This window comes from Macadamia integrifolia, chromosome 1 (assembly GCF_013358625.1).
Source record: "Macadamia integrifolia cultivar HAES 741 chromosome 1, SCU_Mint_v3, whole genome shotgun sequence".
Taxonomy (NCBI): Eukaryota; Viridiplantae; Streptophyta; class Magnoliopsida; order Proteales; family Proteaceae; genus Macadamia; species Macadamia integrifolia.
The window spans coordinates 25,749,518-25,773,112 of record NC_056557.1 but is presented as its reverse complement, the minus strand read 5'-3'; the positions used below and the strand labels follow the sequence as shown (position 1 = coordinate 25,773,112).

At 40.0% G+C, this 23,595-nt stretch overlaps 1 pseudogene; it reads left to right on the top strand.

The window, feature by feature from the left end:
* The first annotated feature begins 3,196 nt into the window (after nucleotides 1–3,196).
* On the top strand, nucleotides 3,197–21,913 carry LOC122072567 (annotated as a pseudogene).
* The last annotated feature ends 1,682 nt before the right edge of the window (nucleotides 21,914–23,595 follow it).

Below are 23,595 nucleotides of genomic sequence, written 5' to 3'. Positions count from 1 at the left end.
CTTTAGTTAGAGAGAAATATGACTGACAGTAACTTTGGAACAAAAACCCTTCAAAAAATCGTGTTTTTCTGAAAAATTACCCATCTTGGCCATTATATGACCATAGCGCACTGTATTGGTACATACCGATACTCACCGATACGTATCGATACTCACCGATACGTATCGATACGTATCGATACTCACCGATACGTACCGATATATATATCGATACTCACCGATACGTGCCAATATATACCGATACGTACTGATCAATACATACCGATACTCACCGATACGTACCAATACATACCGAAACGTACATTTTACCTCAATTTTATAATTTTCATAGTCGTATCGAGGCATATCGTATTGTATCGATGCGTATTGGTGGTATATTGATGCATATCGGTATTTATTGTAGGATATATATCGATACGAAAAGATTTTAAAATTTTCATGTATCGTATCGATGTGTATCGTATTGGTCGGCTAAATTTAAGATACGTATCGAAGCATATCGTATCGGTATCGGAGATACTTAAAACCATGATTGAGGCTAAGATAATAATAAGAGGGTTAGGTCAATGTCCATTGATAAGTTATGTACTCCTACATTTTACAATCTGACTAAAGTTATAGGAAAAACTAAAATCTAATGAATTGGAGATTCAAATTATGTCATATTATATAAAATGTAGGTGGATAAAATGATAATCGGGAACAAAAGAAATACACTTGGATATGGAAGTGCAGAGCATAACATGTGTCACTGTACTGCCTCAAATTCTTAATAAGTTTATCATACTTTTCTAGTAAAATCTTTTGTTTTACTTTTTTAAATAATTTTGACACCACATAAAATGTAGAGAATCAGATTTCAATTATTTTTGTAGTCATTTTAGGTATTGATTAGAATTTTTTATTTTATTTTACTTTTGATTTCATTTCATTTCCCTTCTTCCCTCTATTTGCCCTGCAATCAAATAGATAGGTGAAAAAAAGGTTCATGTAACCCTTAGTTGGGATCATTTTCTATATACATGTTGTTAATTAGCTCCCACATAGATGATATAGTTTTGGTATTATGACAACTAGATGAAAGTGGATTTTCTATAACATAATGACTCAGTACTTCAAACTTATAAGCCATTCATTTTTAAGGTTTCAATTGTTTAAATAATAAAATTTAATTTTTTCAAACAACATTAAAAGTACTAAAATAAAAGTTGAATGGTATTCATTCAACCTTGATCTGACCCGATCCATACGATTGTGGGGTCTGGATGATCCACGAGACTAATCAGGCCAAAGATCAAAGCCCAAAAACCAATAAATAAATAAAATAAAAATAAACCCTAAAATGATGTGTAGAAGATGATGTGAACATGGTACTAAATTTTGACGATAATCAAATAGTGAAGTGACACTTTTTTGCATACAATGTTAAAAAAAATTTAAAAAAATAATTTACAGTTGAATAAAATATGGAAAAGTAGTTCACACTTGTCTTTGAAATTTAACATATAATTACATAAAATAATATCAGAAGTATATTTCTTGATTTTAAAAGCAAGTCAGTCTGGTAAGGACTTAGTCATGCCTTGATTGGAGAGGGGAAAATATATATTCTCCACAAGCATAAAGGACCCCAAATCTATAAATATTATTTAAAAGCCACACATTGTCTTCAAAAGAAGAAAAGAGGTCACATCTATATTAATTTAAAGAGTACAACACATCTAAAATTGATATGAAGAACCAATGTGAAGTTAAGTTCAATGATTTTTCTCTTGTACAAGTAGAACTGTAAGCTATCATCTATCACTATTACATGTCAAATTCAAATCCATTTTAATAATAACAAGAGCCAAATTCATATCCATTGACTTGATAATATAATATGCAATAAAAAAAAAAAAAAAAAAAAGACTTTATAATATAATATAAAAAAGTCACATCCATTATTGATTGAAAAACTTAGTCTTGAAGCCGAATTTTCAGTTCTTGTAATTGATGGGAATTGGGATATATCTAATTCCGTTCCTTAGTTTTCTCATAAATAAACGGTGGGCGTTAAATTGTACCTTGGCTCTATTCCGTTGAAAATTATCAATTTGCAGTGAAATTCCATCCATTTGCATGTCTTTGATTTCAATCTAGCAAAGGACAAAGCCTCCTTGTCGTGATATATTCTCTTATATATAAAAGAGAAAAGATTCTCTGAACCTATGGCGTATATTGTCCTACATGTGTTATAGCTTCTCACATAAGATTATTATATTAATTTTTAAAATAATTAAAAAAATCATTATAAGAGGATGTTAAGTATCCTACTTGTCCAGATAATCTTCATACAGGAATAGAATGCCATCGACTTACTTTTTCCTATGAACTATAACAATATATATATATATATATATATTGGGGTTTTTTTTTTTTTTTTTTTTACATAATAGATGACCCAAAAATCTGAAGCAATAGCTTATATGACAGTAGATTAATTATGATTTTCCATTCACAATTATAAGTGTCACCGCTACGTTTATAGTTTGTGGATTTTCTACCGCAGAAAAGTGATATTTGAATTTCTACATTATATCTGATTTTTAAAACATTTTTAATATTTTTGAGTCAAAATAGTCAAAGGACTAAATGCTCCTATAAGGCCAAACCATTAAAATAATATGAAAATATGGATGAAAAACTAGTGGGACACATTCAAATCATTACAAAAAATGGAAATACACCTATAAATATTTCCACAGAATTTTATGATAGCTTTCTACACTTTTAAACATAATGACTAAAATAACCTTTCAAGGACAAAATTGTAAAAACACAAACCAGATTTATTGGACCTAATTTCTTCCAACCGAAGCCCAGATATATAAATTAAATCTTGCTATTTCACCTCATAGGAAATCCAGAACTCGATTTGAGCTTTAAAACATCCTTTTTTTAAATGACTAAAATGCCCCTAAGGAAAGGAGTCATAAAAACCACTTTTTCTACTCCAGAATTTTCAGTGAACATCAATAACACTATTTTTTGGTAACGAACATCAATAACACTATGATACATGATATATAGTTTCTCTAGAATTTTTGAAGAAAAATAATTATTTTTAAAAGTAGTTTTAATTTGAAAAATCCCTCTTTACCCCTATTTAAATAAAATCTTGAAATAAGTATAAATAAAAATAAAATAAAATAAAATGCGTTGGAGGGTTCCAGCTCAATGTGTGCCTGTTCGTTTCACCGGAATCCATTTTCAAGGCCCACTGAAACTCAGCTTGGAAGATGGCACTCCAAATGGCCAAACTTGTCAAGAAAGTATATTTTGGGAATTTCTCTTGGATGTAGCTGAGGTTTTTGAGGGGGATGAAGGCATCAATGGAAAGAGGGTAGTAAGACTTTTATATTGTGATTTTTTTCAGAAATTTTTCTCTCCATTATTCCTTTAAATTGCCTTGATTATATTGCCTAAAAAGCAACTAAGAACCTGGGTTTTAGCAGAAATATTTGGGTTCATCTATGGTATCATTCTTGTTAAACAGCTAGGAATTGACCATCTATGGATTGACACCGACTCGGTGGCTGTTACAATGGCTGTTGTCAAAAAATCATTACCATGGTATGCATTGCAAGAATGGCAATTTTTGCAGCCATATATTTCTAGTATCACATGGAAGCTTTCTCACTGTTTCAGAGAAGCCAACCCCATTGCAGATTTCCTAGCTAAGATGCTACTCAAAGTGGTTTGTCAATTATCAATCCTATGCTTCCAATCTCAATTCTTGAGGAGCTTAGAGTAGATGCTGATGGAAGATCAAGATATAGACTCTATGTGAAGTAGTGGATTTCCTCCCTTGCTGATGGCCATGCCAAAGGTGGGGGAGTGACCCCGAATTTATCTTTTTGTATTTGTTTCTGGTGTCTTTAGACCCAACATGTACATTTATAGCTTTTATCTTTCTTTTTAACATATATGACCTTCTAGCGAAAAAACCTGGATTTTAAGGTAGGCTACAAAGACCAAAGAGATCTTAGGTTTGGCAGGCTGGCCTGACGGGCTAGTCTTGGGAGACAGACCTGGGACTTCCAGGGCTCATGGTTAAATGCAATGGGACTGGGCAGCCCACAGGGAGTTTGGGCTCGGCTTTGCTCGGCCCTAGCCTGCTGAATGGCTCGATCGAAGCAGGTCGGGATGGACTGGGTTAGGTTGGGATGACCCAAATTGACTTGGGTTGTGTTGAAATTGTATATTGGCATTAACATTAATGAGTGTACAATGATGCTCTTATATAGAGATTACAATTATTGAGTTATAGACAAACTCTATGATCACATGTGGGATCCTATTCCAACTCTGCTGTCTCATGAGGTAGTATTGGACTGCAAGTAGTCTCTAGAGTTTGTGCTCACTAAAAATACCTACAATGTAGGAGAGGTTGTTGAGTATGAGGATGACTCTAGAGGTTGAGTTCGAGTGGGACGCTAATTGCCCTGATACACCCCCTCAAGATGGGGATTTGAATGGTCGAATCCGCAGCTTGTCCCGTAGAAAGGAGAACCGTGTAGAGCTGAGAGCTTTGGTAAGGATATCGGCTATCTGGTCATGGGTTGAAATGAACTGCACTTGAAGTTCCTTGGAAGCGACTTTATCACGAACAAAGTGGAAGTCAATTTCAACATGCTTGGTACGAGCATGAAAGACCGGATTGACCGAAAGGTAAGTGGCCCCAATGTTGTCACACCAAAGAATGGGTGCAATGGAGACAGGGATCCCTAATTCCTCAAAGAGAGAGCAAAGCCAAGTGAGTTCGGCGCAAGCATCAGCCACTGCTTTGTACTTAGACTCGGTGGAGGAGCGTGCAACTGTCTTTTGCTTCTTAGAGGCCTAGGAGATCAAATTAGAACCCATATAGATGGCATAGCCTCCTGTGGATTTACGATCCATACTGTCACCAGCCCAGTCAGCATCAGAGAATGCTTGTAATTGGAGGGAACTAGATTTGGAGATGAACAACCCATGATCCTTGGTTCCTTGGAGATAGCGTAGAATCCGTTTGACTAGTGTCCAATGGTCTTCGGTGGGGGCATACATAAACTGGCAGGCACGGTTCACTGAATAAGCCACATCAGGCCTGGTGAGGGTGATGTATTGGAGAGCACCGACAATGGAGCGATATTTGGTGAGATCTGAAAGAAGGACACCCCCTGTGGAAGATGCTGCAAAGGTGGTGGCCATGGGAGTAGTGACGGGCTTACAGTCAGTCATGCCAGCCCTCTGGAGGAGATCAGTGATGTACCGGTGTTGAGAGAGGAGGACACCATCAAATCAATATAGGGCTTCAATACCAAGAAAAAAAGCTGAGATGACCAAGATCCTTGATAGAGAATTCGAAAGCAAGCTGATGAAGGAGAGTCTGAACATGAGTTGGTTGGTTCCCTGTAACCAAGATATCATCGAGGTAGACAAGGACATATGTGACAACAGAGCCCTGCATGTAGATAAATAGTGATGTGTCGGTTTGGGATGATCGAAAACCAGAGCGAGTGAGGAACTCAGTTAACCTGTGAAACCAAGCCCTAGGAGCCTGTTTGAGCCCATAGAGGGACTTGTGGAGGCAACAGACATGATTAGGGCGTAGGGCATCTTCAAAACCCTGGGGTTGAGCCATGTAGACTTCCTCAGATAGAATACCATACAAGAATGCATTCTGAACATCAAGCTGACGAACAGCCCATCCGTTAGATATGGCCAAGGAGAGGACCGTTCGTATGGTAGTAGGTTTGATGACAGGGCTAAAGGTCTCATGATAGTCAAGACCAGGTTGTTGATGAAATCCTTTAGCAACTAAACGGGCCTTATAGTGCTCAAGGGAGCCATCTGCCTTTCGTTTGATGCGGTACACCCACTTGCAGCCAACCAGATTCATAGTTTCCCTGTAAGGCACAAGAGACCAAGTGCCATTTCGTAATAAAGCATTAAATTCATCAGACATAGCAGAACACCAATGAGGAACCTTGTGGGCCTGAGAGAAGCATGTAGGTTCAATCGGGTCAGGTGAGGTGGTGGTAGAGAGGGTCAGGGGGTCAGCATAGAGATCATGTAGGGTTCTGGTGCGACGGGGTGGGGTGGTAGAGGAGTCAGGGTTAGGGTCGGTTAGGGTTAGGTGAGGTGAGAAAGGAGGGGATATGGGAGAGGGTGGTTAGGGTAGGGGCGGGTCTGGGGTGGCAGGGAGAGGGATGGGTGGATTTGGGAGTGTAGGTAGAGGGCTAGGGTGAGGTTGAGGGGTAGGTATGTTAGGTGCAATGCCCCACGGGGGAGGGGTAGTAGGAGGGGGTTGGGTTGATGAGGATGGTGGTGCAGTGTGAAATGGGAAGGTAGATTCGTCAAATCTGACATGGCGAGATATATAGATACGACGGGTGATGAGATCCATACAACGATAACCATGATGGGAAGGGCTATATCCTAAGAAAACACATGAGGCAGAACGGGGTTCAACCTTGTGATGATTGTAAGGACGGAGCCATGGATAACAAAGGCATCCAAAGATTTTTAGAAAAGAGTAGTCCGGAGAGTTGCCTGTAACTAACTGATGGGGGGATTTGTTACCTGTGATAGAGGAGGGCATGCGATTGATGAGAAAGACTACGGTTTCAAAGGCATAATCCCAGTAAGCCTGGGGAACAACGGCATGGGATAGTAGGGTAATCCCAGTTTCAACAATGTGCCTGTTACGACGTTCAACTGTTCCCTGTTGCTCATGAGTATGAGGGCAAGATAACCTATGTTGGATGCCCAACTTGGCAAAATAAGATGGGAGAGTACGGAATTCTCCCCCCAATTAGTTTGAATGGCCTTGATGGAGCGAGAAAACTGACGTTCCACCAAGGCCTGAAAAGTACGAAAGGCAGAGTAAACATCAGACTTCAACTTTAAAGCAGTAAACCAAATATATTTAGTATGGTCATCAACAAATATAACAAAATAACGATTCCCATTTGAAGAAACTGTGGGGTGGGGGCCCCATACATCACTAAAAATCAAATCCAAAGGAGAGGAACTACGAGTACTAGTTTCACGTAGTGACAATCTACTGGCTTTGCCCATTTGGCAAGCAGAACATAAAGAAGGAGACTTCACGAGCTGATGACCCGGTAACATAAGACAAAGCACACGTTCATGAGGGTGCCCTAAACGATGATGCCAGTGACTGAAAGAGGAGGCAGAGGCCAGATTGGCATAAGGTGACGCTGGAACGGAATAGAGACCATGCTTACTGTGTCCAGTGAAGAGGGTTTGATTGGTCTTCAGATCCTTCACAGAGAAAAAGGAAGAGTGAAACTCAAAGTAAACATTATTGTCACGGCAAAATTGCTGAACAGATAACAAAGAACAAGTGAGAGTGGGAACATGTAAAACATTAGAAAGAGAAAATGAACGAGAGGGAGAAGAGATGGAAGCAGTGCCTATGTGAGATATAGGAAGACCCTTACCATTACCAACCATAAGTTGGTTATTACCTGTGTATGGATCATAGGTGGAGAATTGGGTTAAGTCAGGGGTGGAATGGTGGGTGGCTCCAATATCAGGGATCCAAGATGTGGTGAAGGATTGTGGAGGTGTGGGGTGATGGGGTGGAGGTGCGATGGTAGGAGGTTGAGGGGTAGGGAAGGGTGTAGTATGGTAGGCATTGGGTTGAGGTGGTGGCCGATTGTAGGGATGGGGAGGGGTAGGTAGAATGGCAACTCTAGTAGGTCCCTATGGGCGGTAGTAGTAAGTGTCTGTCTGATGATTAGTGCGTCCACAGATTGTGCATGGATTGTGAGCGAATGCATTAGAGCGACCAAATCCACTAGCACGACCACGACCATGGCCTCGAGAGGAGCTTGTACCACGACCACCAGTGGAAGGAAGACCACGACCTTGGTGAGTGACATGGGCTGATGCACCGATGGCAGGATCAACAATGGGAAGGCGTGAGTGCAGAAGGTTCTCGTGACTCATAAGGAGACCATGCATGTCGGTGTAGGAGATGGGTTCCTTTTGTGCCATCATAATGGAGGCAAGGGCTTGATATTCAGTGCGTAGGGCCCGGAAGATGTGGATGTTAAAGTCTTCTGATGGGAGGGGCTTCCCTGCAGCAGCTAGCTCATCGGAGAGATGCTTGGCTCGATGGAGAAACTGAGTAATGGTTTCATCTGGTTTGTGAACCAGATTTTGAAGAGAGACGTTGAGAGACAGAATCCTGGTTGTAGATGGAGAACTGAATGCAGCATGGAGTGCATCCTAGATCTCTTTGCTAGTGGTTCGTCCAACTGCTAATGAAAAGACTTCTTCAGAGAGAGAGGTGATGAGAAGGCTCATAATAAAGGCATCTTATTCACGCCATTCCTTGGCTTTGATAGGGTCTTGAGGGCAACGATTATCACCGGTGACATAGTCGAAGAGGCGTTGGCCAGTGAGATACGGTACGACTTGTGTGCGCCAATAAACATAGTTCTTAGATGTGAGCTTTAGAGATATCATATGATGAGCACCAGATAGGGATGTGGGAGGTGGGGATGGTTCAGCCATGGTAGAAGAGGGAGGAGGAGGGTGCTCGGTGGAGCTTTATGCGGCTCTTGATGCCATGTTGAAATTGTATATTGGCATTAACATTAATGAGTGTACAATGGTGCTCTTATATAGAGATTACAATTATTGAGTTATAGACAAACTCTATGATCACATGTGGGATCCTATTCCAACTCTGCTGTCTCATGAGGTAGTATTGGACTGCAAGTAGTCTCTAGAGTTTGTGCTCACTAAAAATTCCTACAATGTAGGAGAGGTTGTTGAGTATGAGGATGACTCTAGAGGTTGAGTTCGAGTGGGACGCTAATTGCCCTGATAGGTTGAGCCAAATTCTTTAAAAATTCGAGGAGCTTCTGACCAGCTTGAAACACCACCGACGGCTATGATTACCAATAATTACTTGACGTGGGCCGTAGTGGTGGGGAATCGAAGGACTATTCCGGTAGCATGGCTTTGTACCAATTTGCCATCCGTCTTCTCAGTGATCTACCATCAACGCCCGAGAAATTTAGGTTTTTCAGCAAAAGGGCAAAGCATGATTGATCTGAAATTGCTAGACTTAACAGCTAAAGGGATGGGGGTATTTCGGTCATTAAGAAAAAAAGTTGCAAACTTAACAGCCATATTAAACGTCTAAAGTTGCAAACTTAACAGCCATATTAAACGTCTAAGGCACGGTAGATAGAGCCTTTTCATTTGGGGGGAGGGGAATGAAGTATTTACAAAAACGTGGGGGAACTTGATATTTAGCTATAATTCAGGGGAGGGGAGTGATAATTCCTCAAAATATATTTTGTTAAATTTTTTTTACGTAGATTCCATCGTATTGGCCTAAATTTAAAACAGTTATACCTTTCAAACCATGTAGAAATTTCGACGCACCACATATCTTCATATAGCATTTCCTATTTCCATCCATATGGTAATGAAGGTTGGATTCTACCAGAGAGTGACTTAGAAATCGAACAATATAGTCCAAATGATATTGGATTTGAATAAAATTTTATGCGCATGTTTAAAATATCTAAATAAAGTCATCTTAGGAGTTGTATGTCAAATTGATAATTTTGAAGTTCAAGTCTATTTGAGTACCTGTCATAATAATCCTTTGTGAAAATTGTAGTTATAAAAAATGATTAAGGAGAAAAATAAAAAATAAAAGGAATACTCCTCAAACAAATTCACTATGATAATCTGATAATTGAGATTAGTTTGAGATTGTCCTAGTGAATGTTACAATGACAAGTTATCACTTTAATTGGGAGCTGATATTTCATCTTTTTGGTTTTATCTTAACTTGGAATTGAAGGGCTTTTTGATAGTCTAATCTGTTGATGGCAATGCCAAAGATGGATTAATATTAGCTAGGCTTTTTATCCAATTATTTTTGTAATTGACCATTGGTTTTCAATAATTTTTATTTCTTCTCTACTTTTTTCTAATATAAATGATCTTCTAGCGAAAAAAAATACTAAACATTAATATATTTGCAACCTAGTCGTTAAATACTGCCTAATGCCATTTGTTGAATCCTCAACATGTTACTATATGAAAACTGCATGCATAGCTAAAGTGTCAGAGGTTTTTTTTTTTTTTTTTTTTTTTTTTTTTTTTTGATAAATACTAAAGTTTTAGATTTTGGAGTTTCAAGATTGGATCCTTTTGATCAAAAGTACATTACTTCATTAGTTTTAATAAATTAAAACTTAGGGTACATGGACAAAGAATTTTTTCATACAATTCATCTAACTGATAAAAGTAATGTTGGAACATAGGGTGAAGAATAACTACTGAGGAAAAAGTTCTCTGAGCCTAAGAGGTACATTATGCCTCTTCACAAGTATCATTTTAATATTTTTTAAGAGAGAGAGAAACAATAATTTTAAAAAAAAATATATATAAAAGGGTGTAGATTACAATGCTTGTTCAGATAACCCTTTCCAATAACTAAAATATCAAACATAAGAGCAAGTTAGAACGTATAGACTGTTGAAAATATAGATGGAAAAATCAATATGATGAGAACCATATGTTTAGGCTGGACCATTAAATTTGACATCGTGGCTAATCCATACATGCCCCTACCTATCTAATAGTTCATGTTGCTACATTATCCACCTTCTGGCGGCTTGAAACATGGGGCCTCTACCAGTGCTAGAAATATTATTTTTTTGTTAGGCCATGGGTTGACAACTGGTTAGTGTGTAGTTTGCCTCATTAGGTCACAGTTTTAAAGAGTCAATAGCTATTTATTTATTTATATTGTTAAACTCTCACAATCACAAAATAATTTAAAATAAAAAATAAAAAATTGAACTTGGAGTGAAGTTAACAAAATACATTTTAAAAATGCATCCATTATTGATTGAAGAAGTCCCAACATTTATAGTCAATGTTAGTGAGAATTGTTGGTGTATGATGTCTTATATTCCGTCGTAGTTTAATCCAGGGAGTACTGGTGCAGCACCTAGACAGGCAGGACAGCGGTCCCGCTAGCCGGTTAGCGGGCCGTGGGGGTTGCAAGGGGGTCAGGAGGCCCCCCTGCATAGCACGGGGTGTAGGGGGGCGCAGCCCCCCGCTCGAATTTTTTATTTGAGGGCAATTGTAGTTTAATTCGGATTATGGTGGCAATTGTAGTTTAATCCGGATTAGGGTTTTTTCACTATATATTTGTAGCGAGGGTTTCTTTCTCTGTAATGCAAGCAATACTGAGAGGTGTGAGGACGAGCGCTGTAACCCTATTCTCCATTGATAGTGAAGCAGAATCTCATCTCACCGGGGACGTAGACAACCTTGCCGAACCTCGTAAAATCCGTGTGCATTGTTTGTTTTGTTTTTCCATTATCTTCTGCATCGTTTTAGGGTTGCGTTTCTACAAATTGGTATCAGAGCTCTAGGTTTCCGTTTTCTAGGGTTTACTATCACGATGGCAGGGAAGGGATCGAATGTCAAGTATGACATCGAGAGGTTTAATGAGAAGAACAATTTCACCCTCTGGCGTCAAAGGATGAAGGATCTTCTGATACAGCAGGGTTTGGCAAAAACGTTGTTGGGGAAGTCAAAGAAACCTGCAAAAATTATTGACGAAGATTGGGAAGAGATGGAGGAAAAGGCGGTAAGTGATATCCGATTAAATCTTTCTGATGATGCCCTACAATATGTTGTGGGTATCGAATCTGCACCGCAGTTATGGGCAAAACTTGAAAGCATGTACATGACGAAGTCCTTAACGAACAAGTTGTTCGTGAAGAAGCAATTGTATTCTCTACAGATGGAGGAAGATACGGATCTATTAGAGTATCTTAACATGTTCAATCAGATCGTAAGTAAACTTGCAAACCTGGAGGTTAAGATCGAAGACGAAGACAAGGCGTTACTATTGCTGTCGTCGCTCCCAGAATCATATGGTCACCTAGTAACGACTCTCTTGTAGGGGAAGGAGACCCTTGAGATGGATGAAGTCGCAGCTGCCCTCATGTTCAATGACACAAGGAAGAAGGCCAGTAGTACGAAATCTCAAGGAGAAGGTTTTTTCGGAGGTGACAAGGAGCAGAAAAGAAGGAGATCAAATCAGAAGGGATCTAGGCAGAGTCGATCGAAATCAAAAGGGGCAAAGACAAAGGTCTCTTGTTACTATTACAAGAAGGAAGGTCATCAGAAGAGAGAGTGCTTGAAGAGGAAGGCGGACTTAAAGAAGAAAGGTGTAGATAAGGCATCTGAGGAAGCTAGCGTGGCTGACAGTTCAGATGGAGATGATGGAGATGTACTCTCTATATCATCAGGTAAGAATCAGCCTTCTGATTCTTGGATTTTAGATTCTGGATGTTCATATCACATGTGTCCACATAAGGATGGGTTTGATACATATCAACCATATAATGGTAGGTCTGTCCTAATAGGGAATGATGCCGTATGCAAGACCATTGGGATAGGCACTATCAAAATCAAGATGTTTGATGGGATAGTAAGAATCTTAGCAGATGTGAGACATGTGCCAGAATTAAGGAAAAAACTTAATATCTTTGGAGGCACTTGACTCAAATGGCTGCAAGTACATAGCAGAAGGTGGAGTTCTCAAAGTTATTAAGGGTGTAATGGTTGTCATGAAGGGACAACTAGCAGGAAACCTATACAGACTCATAGGGAGCACAGTTATAGGTGGAGAATTTGTGACTACAGATGTAGTATTTGATACAGATGATACCTATTTGTGGCACATGCGGTTAGGGCATATGGGAGAAAGAGGATTGATGGAGCTTCATAAAAGAAAAATGTTGAAGGGAGTAAAAACTTGTAAACTGAACTTCTGCAAGTATTGTGTGTTCAGAAAATAGTACAAGGTTAGTTTCAAAATTGCAAAACATAAAGTGGTGCTTGATTATGTACATAGCGATGTATGGGGTCCTTCAACAACAAAATCTAAAGGTGGGGTAGAATACTTGGTGACCTTTGTTGATGATTACTCAAGGAAAGTTTGGATCAACTTCACGAAGCATAAAAGTGAGGTGTTCACTAAATTTAAGGAATGGAAGGCTGAGGTAGAAAGGAAGACAGGAAAGAAAATTAAATACTTGAGAACTGATAATGGAGGAGAGTACACATACAAGCCGTTTCTAGAATTGTGCAAAGCTGAAGGGATTACACGTCACTTCACGGTTCCAAAGACACCACAACAAAATGGTGTAGCTGAAAGGATGAACAAAATACTTTTAGAAAGAGCTCGGAGTATGAGGCTGAATGCAGGATTGAGCAAGAGATTTTGGGCAGAAGCAGTGAACATGGCATGTTTCCTCATCAATAGATCTCCATCAAAGGCAATTGATTGTAAAATTCCTGAAGAGGTATGGACAGGAAAACTAGTAGATTATTCTATTCTAAAAATATTTGGTTGTCCAGCCTATGCGCATGTTGAGAGTGAGCAGCGTTCCAAGTTAGACTCAAAGTCTAAGCAATGTATCTTTCTTGGTTTTAAGAAAGGCGTAAAGGGATTCAAGTTGTGGGATCTAAGTTAACAGAAAATTATGGTTAGCAGAGACGTTATGTTTGATGAGTCTCATATAGTGAAGTCAAATTACAATTCACAAGCAGTTGATGAAAATAAAGAAGATTCTACTGTGCAGGTGGAGTTAGGTGAGTTAGAAACAACAAGAGAGAATGAGTCATCAAGTGACTTACCCGGACAACAGAAAGCAGTAGAAGTTCCCTATACTATAGCAAAGGGTAAAGGGAAGCGTACTCACAAAGCACCTATGAGATACGGGTTTGAGGACATGATTGCCTATGCCCTCACTGTAGGTACAGGTGATCCATCTTCCTACCATGATGCTTTGAGTGATGCACAGCATGATAAATGGATGACAGTTATGATGGAGGAAATGGAATCTCTACAGAAGAACAAGACTTGGGAGATTGTGGAAAAACCCAAGGGACGAAAAATCATTGGGTGTAAATGGGTCTTTCGTAAGAAAGAGGCAGCATCTGAGAAGGAGCGTGAAAGGTATAAGGCTAGACTTTTAGCCAAGGGCTATGCACAGAAGGAGGGGATAGACTACAATAAAATATTCTCTCCAGTGGTGAAACACACTTCGATCAGGGTACTACTTGCTTTGGTGGCCATGTATGATTTAGAGCTTGAACAACTTGATGTGAAAACTGCATTTCTTCATGGTGACTTGGAGGAATAGATTTACATGGAGCAACCTGAAGGTTTCAAGGTGCAGGGAAAGAAAGACCATTTTTGTCTGCTTAAGAGGTCGTTTTATGGTCTTAAGCAATCTCCTAGGCAGTGGTACAAGCGCTTTGATTCCCACATGATGAAGATTGGCTACACAAGAAGTGAGTATGATAGTTGTGTTTATTATAAAGTGTCAAGTGATAATTCTATTATTTTGTTGATGCTTTATGTTGATGACATGCTCATTGCTGCAAAGAACAAACATGATATAGTCTCTTTGAAGTTTTTGTTGAGTGCTGAATTTGAGATGAAGGATTTTGGTGCCGCTAAGAAGATCCTTGGCATAGAAATCCTTAGAGATAGAAATACAGAAAAACTTTGGGTAACTCAGAAGAGGTATATTGAAAAGGTGTTAGAGCGTTTCAATATGGAAAAGGCTAAGCCGGTTAGCACTCCGTTAGTTGGCCACTTCAAGTTATCTGAAAGGGAATGCCCTACAACACATGAGGAAGTGAAGCAGATGTCTCAAGTCCCTTATGCTAGCGCAGTTGGGAGTCTCATGTATGCTATGGTTTGTAACAGGCCGAATTTGTCTCATGCAGTCAGTGTTGTTAGCAGATACATGAGTAATCAGGGAAGGAACATTGGAATGCAATTAAGTGGATCTTCAGATATTTGAGCAAGACTAAAGATATAGGTGTTATGTTCAGTGGCAAGGGAAGTTCTACAGAATTGGCAGGTTATGTTGATTCTGACTATGCTGGTGATTTAGACAAGAGGAGGTCTACTACAGGGTATATGTTTACATTAGCTGGTGGACCTATATCATAGAGGGTGATGCTTCAGTCTACAATTGCATTGTCCACTACAGAGGCAGAGTACATGGTAGTAGTTGAGGCTGCCAAGGAAGGAGTCTGGTTGGCTGGACTGGTTCGTGAGTTGGGGCTGGAGCAAGGAGGTACAGTGTTACACTATGACAGTCAGAGTGCCATACACCTTGCAAAGAATCAGGTGTTTCATGCAAGGACAAAGCATATTGATGTGAGATTTCATAAGATCAGGGAGCTTGTGTCAGAAGGCAGTATTCACTTGAGAAAAATTCATACAGATCTCAATCCTGCAGATATGTTTACAAAGCTAGTTACTACAGAGAAGTTCGAGTCCTGTTTGGACTTGATTAATATTACTCATTATTGAAGATGAGGGAAGCACCAAACAGGTGCGAGTTTGTGCCTCTAATGAGGTACAATGATGAAGACGTCTACAAGTTATCTTTACAGGAGGCTCGATAGAATTCAAGCCAAGGTGGAGATTGTTGGTGTATGATGTCTTGTATTCCGTCGCAGTTTAATCCAGGGAGTACTGGTGCAACACCTAGACAGGTAGGACAGCGGTCCCGCTAGCCGGTTAACGGGCTGTGGGGGTTGCAAGGGGGGTAGGAGGCCCCCCTGCATAGCAGGGGGTGTAGGGGGCGCAGCCCCCCGCTCGAATTTTTTATTTGAGGGCAATTGTAGTTTAATCCGGATTATGGTGGCAATTGTAGTTTAATCCGGATTAGGGTTTTTTCGCTATATGTTTGTAGCGAGGGTTTCTTTCTTTGTAATGCAAGCAATACTGAGAGGTGGGAGGACGAGCACTATAACCCTATTCTCCATTGATAGTGAAGCAGAATCTCATCTCACCGGGGACGTAGGCAACCTTGCCGAACCTCGTAAAATCCGTGTGCATTATTTGTTTTGTTTTTCTATTATCTTCTGCATCGTTTTAGGGTTACGTTTCTACAAGAATTCCTCCAACCAAAAAACCCTATACATTTGAAACTAAAATAAAAACCACTTGTGAAGAGGTCAATGATTTCTGGGGATGATGTTTATGGGTTGAATTGTGAAAAACTTGTCAATAACGAAGACGTAATGTCGTTTTTTTTTTTTTTTCGGAGGAGCTCATCTATTTGGTGTAGCTGACTAGACAGTCCTTTGTTAATTAGGGCCCTTGTCATTCAAGGAATAGAGATCAGAGGCACAGCTGGTCCAAGTCAATCATAAAAAAAATAAAATAATTGGTAAATTTTGCATTAAAAATAACATAATGGGATAGAGACCGAGTGGGATTTGGAATGTGAACCGTAAAACCCATAAACAAATATTTTTAAATCCAAACCGGATGAGCCGAGTTTAGAATACATTCCCTGGATGATTGAAAATGGGGTAGAACCGTATAAAGTTACTCATGTGGAGCAACATGATAAACCAGTAATTGCGCTAGAAATATTTTAGAGGGAAGTATTTCTATGGAAAGTATGACTATCACACTCCAATTCTAGTAAACTTAACTTACCATTAGGAATAGGGTAATTTACTGCGCCACCCCCTAAAGAATGTCAATATTATATGAACACCCCTTCTGTTTCACCAAATTAGACTCAGACCCCTGCCGTTAATTCTTGTTACGGAATATACCTTATATGCTGATGTCAGTTACTATATTTTTTTTAAATGCCAAAATACCCTTATTAAATGTGAACTACCTAAACTACCCATCTAAAAACACCCTCTCCTCAGCAGATGTACCTTGACAAGGTCTTCCGGATTTGGACGACCAGTCAGCCTCGATGTACCTGAAAGGGGAACTGGAGCAGAACGGCAGAAAGGTAAGAAATAATCAATTGAAGAAGGCCATAAAGAAAATGTAAAATTTCAAGTTGGATTCTCAAATCCAATCTTTTCCATGGCCTATGGCTGATATATGTTTAGCTCTCCTCCAAACCCCACCAATGGCTACTTTGCCGATATGGCTTCGTCCTTTTTCGGAAACCCACAAAACCCATCCCATTTTAAGCTCAAGTGTAAAGCCGATCTATCTTCGTCTCTCTCCATTTTCTCTTTTAAAGGCATACAGAAACCTACCCTGATCTCTAATTCTCTCTATCCGTCTATCTTGTAACCGGTAAGGCGCTGACCCCTTCACCCTCGTCTTCTCTGATCAAGGGATTGCCTATCCTTCTCTTCTCTATCTCTCTCTCTCATCCATCTCTGTCCGAGAGAGAAAGATATTAAAAAGAAAATTTTATTTTTTAAAAAGAAAAAGAAAATAAAACCAATTTTCTCTTCGATTTTGTTTATGTCGAATCCAATAAGAAATAGAGAAGAGGAAGAGATGTCGGAGATGGCAGTAATGGATGCTGAGGGTGTCAACGACGTACGTATGACTTGGGGTGTATGGCCACAAACGAAGGTAGAAGCTAGCAAATGTGCGATCCCAATTGCAGCGACGATCTCTCCGATCCGGCCACATCCTGATATCCCAACCCTCCCTTACCTTCCTCTACGATGCAAGACTTGCTTAGGCATCATCAACCCATACTGCCGTGTCAACTTCACTGCCAAAATCTGGATCTGCCCTTTTTGCTTCCAATGCAACCATCGGAGTGTTGGGTTCTTCTTTGTCATCGGATAAAGTTGTACGCCGCCGCTGGCCTCAATGTCCGATTTCCAGTGAGGTTGGTTTCAGATCCACATCTTTTCAAAGAGGTAAGAGAGAGAAACTAAGGTTTGAAATGGGTTCCAAATAGTGAGAGTTGAGACACGAGGTCAGTGAATAGGGTATATTGGTCATTTTAAATCCTCACTATTATGTGACTAATGACAGGGGGTTTGAGTCTAATTTGATGAAATAGAGGGGGTGTTCTTATAATAATGGCATTCTATAAGGGGTGGCATTGTAAATTACCCTTAGGAATACCGATAGTGTGAGTAAGATATGTATCCATTTTACAAACTTACCATGATCTCTAATAGTAGTACCTTAACATAAGTAATCTCACAACACGAACTCAAACCAATTGCAGCGGAATCAGAGTATAATAGCGGAATCATAACTAAAATGGGGAGGAAAACATCTAATGATATCATATATAAATAACTGAGTTGTTCAATTACAATTATCCACGACTTATAAATAATAAGCCAAAAAAATACCATTCACAATTTGGTATCAGAATAACAAAAATACGCCGAGCATCTCATGATGCCGCGTATGCACAGTAGTTGCAAGGAGAATAGTCTTAAGCATAGTCTTGGTCATGCTCCCCCACTTCCGGCATCCACTAGTCGCTCACTCCATACTCGAGTTCGGAAGATAGAGAAGTATAAGTCATAGGCACGACAGTACCTGCATCATCATCTAAAAGGGGACATGTATATGGGGTGAGCTTCCAACTTGCTCAGTGAGAGGTGGGGTTCATGCACAACCAAGCACAAGTATTCACATATAGTATATTCCATAATGACATGAATATAAGAATTAAACACATAGTCCATGATGCGAATGATAAAATTCATTTGATTATTAAACCACCTAATAATACAACTAAGTCTAGTAAATGCTACTACAGCACATTAAGTTGTATCCCTTGTCTCGAAACTCGTATATCGACTACATAGTGATATAAGCCCTAGCCGTGATTAGGAGCCTGCTGGTCCGGGGATGCATCCATTGGCCACCTAGCAAACCCCTGATAATCCCCTCCTGGCAGTTACGACATCGGGATCACCATCGACCACCCCGGACTAGTTTCTGCCTCCAACAACAATCACATCGTACCGCGAGTATGACATTCCAGAAATATTCATTGAACATACCACCATTGGGTCATCCAACACCTTACCCCCTGTTGGCAAGGAGACGTAGCATGGGGAATGTCACCTAACCATAATATCCTACATGTCTTGTATAATGATACAGTTAGTATGGACCATGCAACACCAGTATCACCATCGGCCATGAAGCGGGTCCATTTTCAAGTATAGTTCTGGGGTGCACGATACCAGGATACCATTGTCTACAAGGTGTAACCTACGACTAAATACCTATTCTAACATACAAAGCAGTTGAGTATGGACTATGCAACACTGGGATTACCATCGGCCATGAAGCATATCCATTTCCAAATGTAGTCCTGGAGTACACGATACCGGGATACCATTGGACACAAAGTGTAATCCATGACTACACTAAGCTAATGCACATAATCAATGCATGAATGCAAAACATATACAGAAATCACGGTACCGGAACCACCTTTACCACACCGAATTTCGTCTCATAAGATACATTTCATATCCTTTCCATTAACAACATATTATGCAATAATAACATGTTATGGAACATCATAATCACTTAAACAATTTATAATCATGTGATATCCTAGCACATGTGAGCAATTCTATATAATTAAACAATCCCAAAATAAAAGTCAACCATCCCTCACCTTGATTGAGTTTGAACAGATCGGATTCCAAGTACGGCCACTAGGTGTTCAATTGAATTCTGGCCTCGGGGTATGTGCACATCTTTGTCTAGGCAATCGGGCGTTATTATGTGTAGGGAACATTGGAAGGAACCCACAAGGGTTACCCCCAAAGAGGTCAGACACTGTCCAACCTGGATAGTACAGGTCATCGGATTCAGTCACCGGAAACAGGGTTGGAACCCACCGGATTCATCATGTGTGAATCTGGTGGCATTGGCAGAGAGCTCCTAAGGCTTAGATACCTCACCAGAAACAGCCACTGGATCTTGGCCCAGTGTTTCCAGTGGGGTGTTTCCGATGGACACACTGAAAGTGCCCACGCCATTTGGGGCTTTCTGGCTCGGGTCCGATCACTAGAATTTGTTCCGTGGAGTTTTTAGAGGTTGTTCCTACCTTCAGTTTAAGCTAAATAAATTTCGATTCTATCGGGCCATTTGGGAGATACATAAATTAAAAGATTGAAACCCTAGATGGTCATTTGGTCACAAGTGTTGCCGAAGCTCATTGGACTTGGTTTGAGCTCAACAATCACACTAGGGAGGTGAAATACGTACTCCCCAAGCTTGGGGAGGTGTGGAGGCCAAGATTCACATCCATACTCACTTTACCCTAGCTCAAAATGAAGAGAAAGTGGTAAGAGGTGTGGCACTTACCTCCGGTAAGGATTTCGGCAACTTAGCAGGCAACGAGCACCAAGGTGAGCTCTAACTCCTTCTTCCTCTTCTTCTTCCTTTCTCCTCCATTTTCTCCTCTTCTGCTCTCTCCCACGTTTTGTACAAGTGAGAGGTGAGAAATGAACTCACCTTTCCTATTTATACTAAGTTATGCCCTTAAGGCCTGTTTGGTTGGTCCTAGTCCGGTCTAAGTAAGTTAATCCTGCATTCGACATATGCGGGCCCACCTCCATAGACTCATATGAAGTACAAGTAATGAGGAAGGTGTGGGAGAGCATGTGTGGTCATCCGGGGTTGTTGTCGATGTGAGCGGTGGGGTCCACGGGCATCGAAACCAATTCAGCAGCACAAGTGGTCACCGGATCCAAGCCCAGGTGCTTCCAATGGTCTATTTCCAGTGGTCAATATAGCTATGTATCTTGACTGCTTACTATCCACAAGTTAGTCTTGCACGAGTAGTTGCCATAGGCTGTGCACATGGACTTCCGATAGTTTTGGTGCAAGGTGGGATTCGAGTGTAGGGTGTTGGATAACTTACCATCTGTGATCGGAAGGCTTGAATCCCCTCCAGTTGGATAAGCAGGAGATGCACTGGCAAGTGGGGTCATCCTTCCCCCTTTGGCAATGGGCTACCACAAGCCAATATTCAGTGGTGCTTTCCACTGCCGGCCCGAGACCTATCTCAATCAGTTCAAATTAGACCGGGTTAGGGCACAGGTGTAACAATGGCTCCATGAGAGTCGAATACTTGGTGAAGGAGGGCATGGTACAGTTTTCAAAGGAATATTATTGGGTGGCAAAGAAGTGGCAATTAAGAAATCCAAAATAATGGATAAAGGTCAGATTATAGAGTTCATAAATGAGGTTGATATCCTTTCCCAAATAAATCATAGAAATGTAGTAAAGATCTTGAGATGTTGCTTAGAGACACAGGTTCCAATGTTAGTTTATGAATTCATCTCTCATGGAACCCTCTTTCAACATATCCATAATGAGAATCAGGCAGTGTCTATTTCATGGGGAAGCCGTTAAGAATTGCCACTGAAACAGCTGGTGCACTAGGGTATTTGCACTCTGCTCATTCAATACCAATCCTTCATAGGGATGTCAAGTCTTGCAATATACTACTAGATGATAATTACACAGCAAAAGTATCTGATTTCGGGGCTTCAAGATTGGTTCCTTTTGATCAATCTCAAATGCTGACATTAGTTCAAGGGACCTTAGGGTACTTAGACCCAGATTGCTTTCAAACAGGTCAACTGACTGACAAAAGTGATGTTTATAGCTTTGGTGTTGTTCTTGCAGAGCTCTTGACTGGGCTAAAGCCACTTCCACCCGAAGGATTTGGGGAACATAAAAGCCTGGTGATGCATTTTATTTCTTCAATGGAAGACAATAAACTTCTTCATATTCTTGATGTCCAAGTGGCAAATGAGAGAAATAAAGAGCAGTTTTATCAGTTGCTGAGATTGCAAGAAAATGCTTAAATATTAAGGGGGAAGATAGGCCAACAATGAAAGAAGTTGCAACAGAGCTTGAATCCTTGAGAATATTCTATGAACACACATGGTCACAACATGAATATGGGGTAACTGAACACTTTTGTGGATGAACCATCAATAAATTCCAGTCACTGCAACTGCTCAAGAAACTCTAGGGAATATTGTCTTGCTATCATTACTGAATGGTTGTTGATTGTTTAGCTAATTATCTTTGCGAAAATAAAAGTGTTGTTTTTAATGACAAAAATTCATATCCTAGACTAATGTTGGTGTATAACTTCAAACAACTGAAATCAATAGATTGAATCTTATTATGTTCATGACTTGAATAGATATCTAATCCTCTCTAGATGAATTAATTGAATCTTATTATCTACATGCATGAATAGATAGCTGCTCCTCTCTCTTTCTCTCTCTCTCTCTCTCCAGTTTATGTTTGTTGCTAAATGGTAACAGCATTAATCTTATAACTGGTTTTTTATGGGAGAGAAGTTTTGTATGGGCCAGTTTGGAGGGGTTATTCAAGACGGACTTGGTTCTTCCATGTGTAACTTAGATGGGTATGTAACAACCTCAAGGGGTAGACAAGTTGGTAGCATATCTTCGCCTCAGGAAGTGTGTGGTATTGAGTTCGACTCTTCTTATCTCCTTGGGTCACTAACATGCTGGTATTTAGTGCTCTTCACTGCTTTCAATGAAAGTTTAATGGTTCCCATTTAACCCCAGTATGACTTGGTCTATGTGGGTGTAGGGTCAATATGGACCTGTAGGACTAGTCAGGAAGAATACTTGGATATCCAGCGTTAGCGAAAAAATAAAAAAGATGGATATGTAATTTTGTGGATGGGTAGACCTTGGGGTTCCTATTCACATGTTAAGTTTAAGAGATGAAGTAAAAAAAATGAAGTATTAAAAAATTCGATATTACTAAAAAGTGCACGAGGAAACATGGTTACCAGACCAGTACAAGGATGCATGCAAAGGAAATTGGGCTAAGGAGGGAAGTTTTCAGACTACCTTTATGTATATGCTAGCTAGTGGGACCTGTCCATGCAGAGTGTGAGCAGCATGTTCCCCCTCAAAATTTTGTTTACCCCTTTTTCCTGCCATGTGAAGCAGTGAATTTAAGTTGTAAACATAATTTCTAATGCATTATAATGTAACAAAAGTATCTCGGAGAAAAGTTATCTACTTGGCAAGTTACCCTCTAAATTTTGCTTTTGTGGATGATCAAGACTGGCTTACCTTCGATTTTTCAGATCTATCCGCTTGAACATTAAAACAGATCAAATGTTCACCTTCTGGGACCTCCAAATTTGAGGTATCTGCATTGGGGTACCCCAATTTGAGTTCCTGAGTGAACACTGTAGGGATTTCCTACCTATTTAATTGGGTGTCCCACATGACAAAGACCTTCCTATTGTCTCATAAGATTTGATTTGATTTCATGATATCACTTAGATTCAATTATGGCTTCTGTTTTTTTGGTTGCAAATATGGGTATTGGAATCCTATCTAATATGGTGCATAACTTGATGCCAGGAAGGCCTAATATGATTATTTATAGCACTCTGGTCCTTTCTATCATACCGTCACTAGTGAGCCCCATGATGTTATTCATGAGGGGCAGAATGGCCATTTAACCCCCCTCTCTCTTAGGAACCACACCGCCTTTCAGGTTTCTTTTTCTCCAAAAAATATCCAACAATAAATGACATATCAACCAAGAGCTTCTTGATGATATGCTTGATCCAAACATAGATTTTACATTTGTTAATATATTTCCTGATCACCCCATGATATGTCCATATCAACAAAGTCAGAGGGTAGCACAAAAATCCTCTGCAGGGAGGCAGTGAG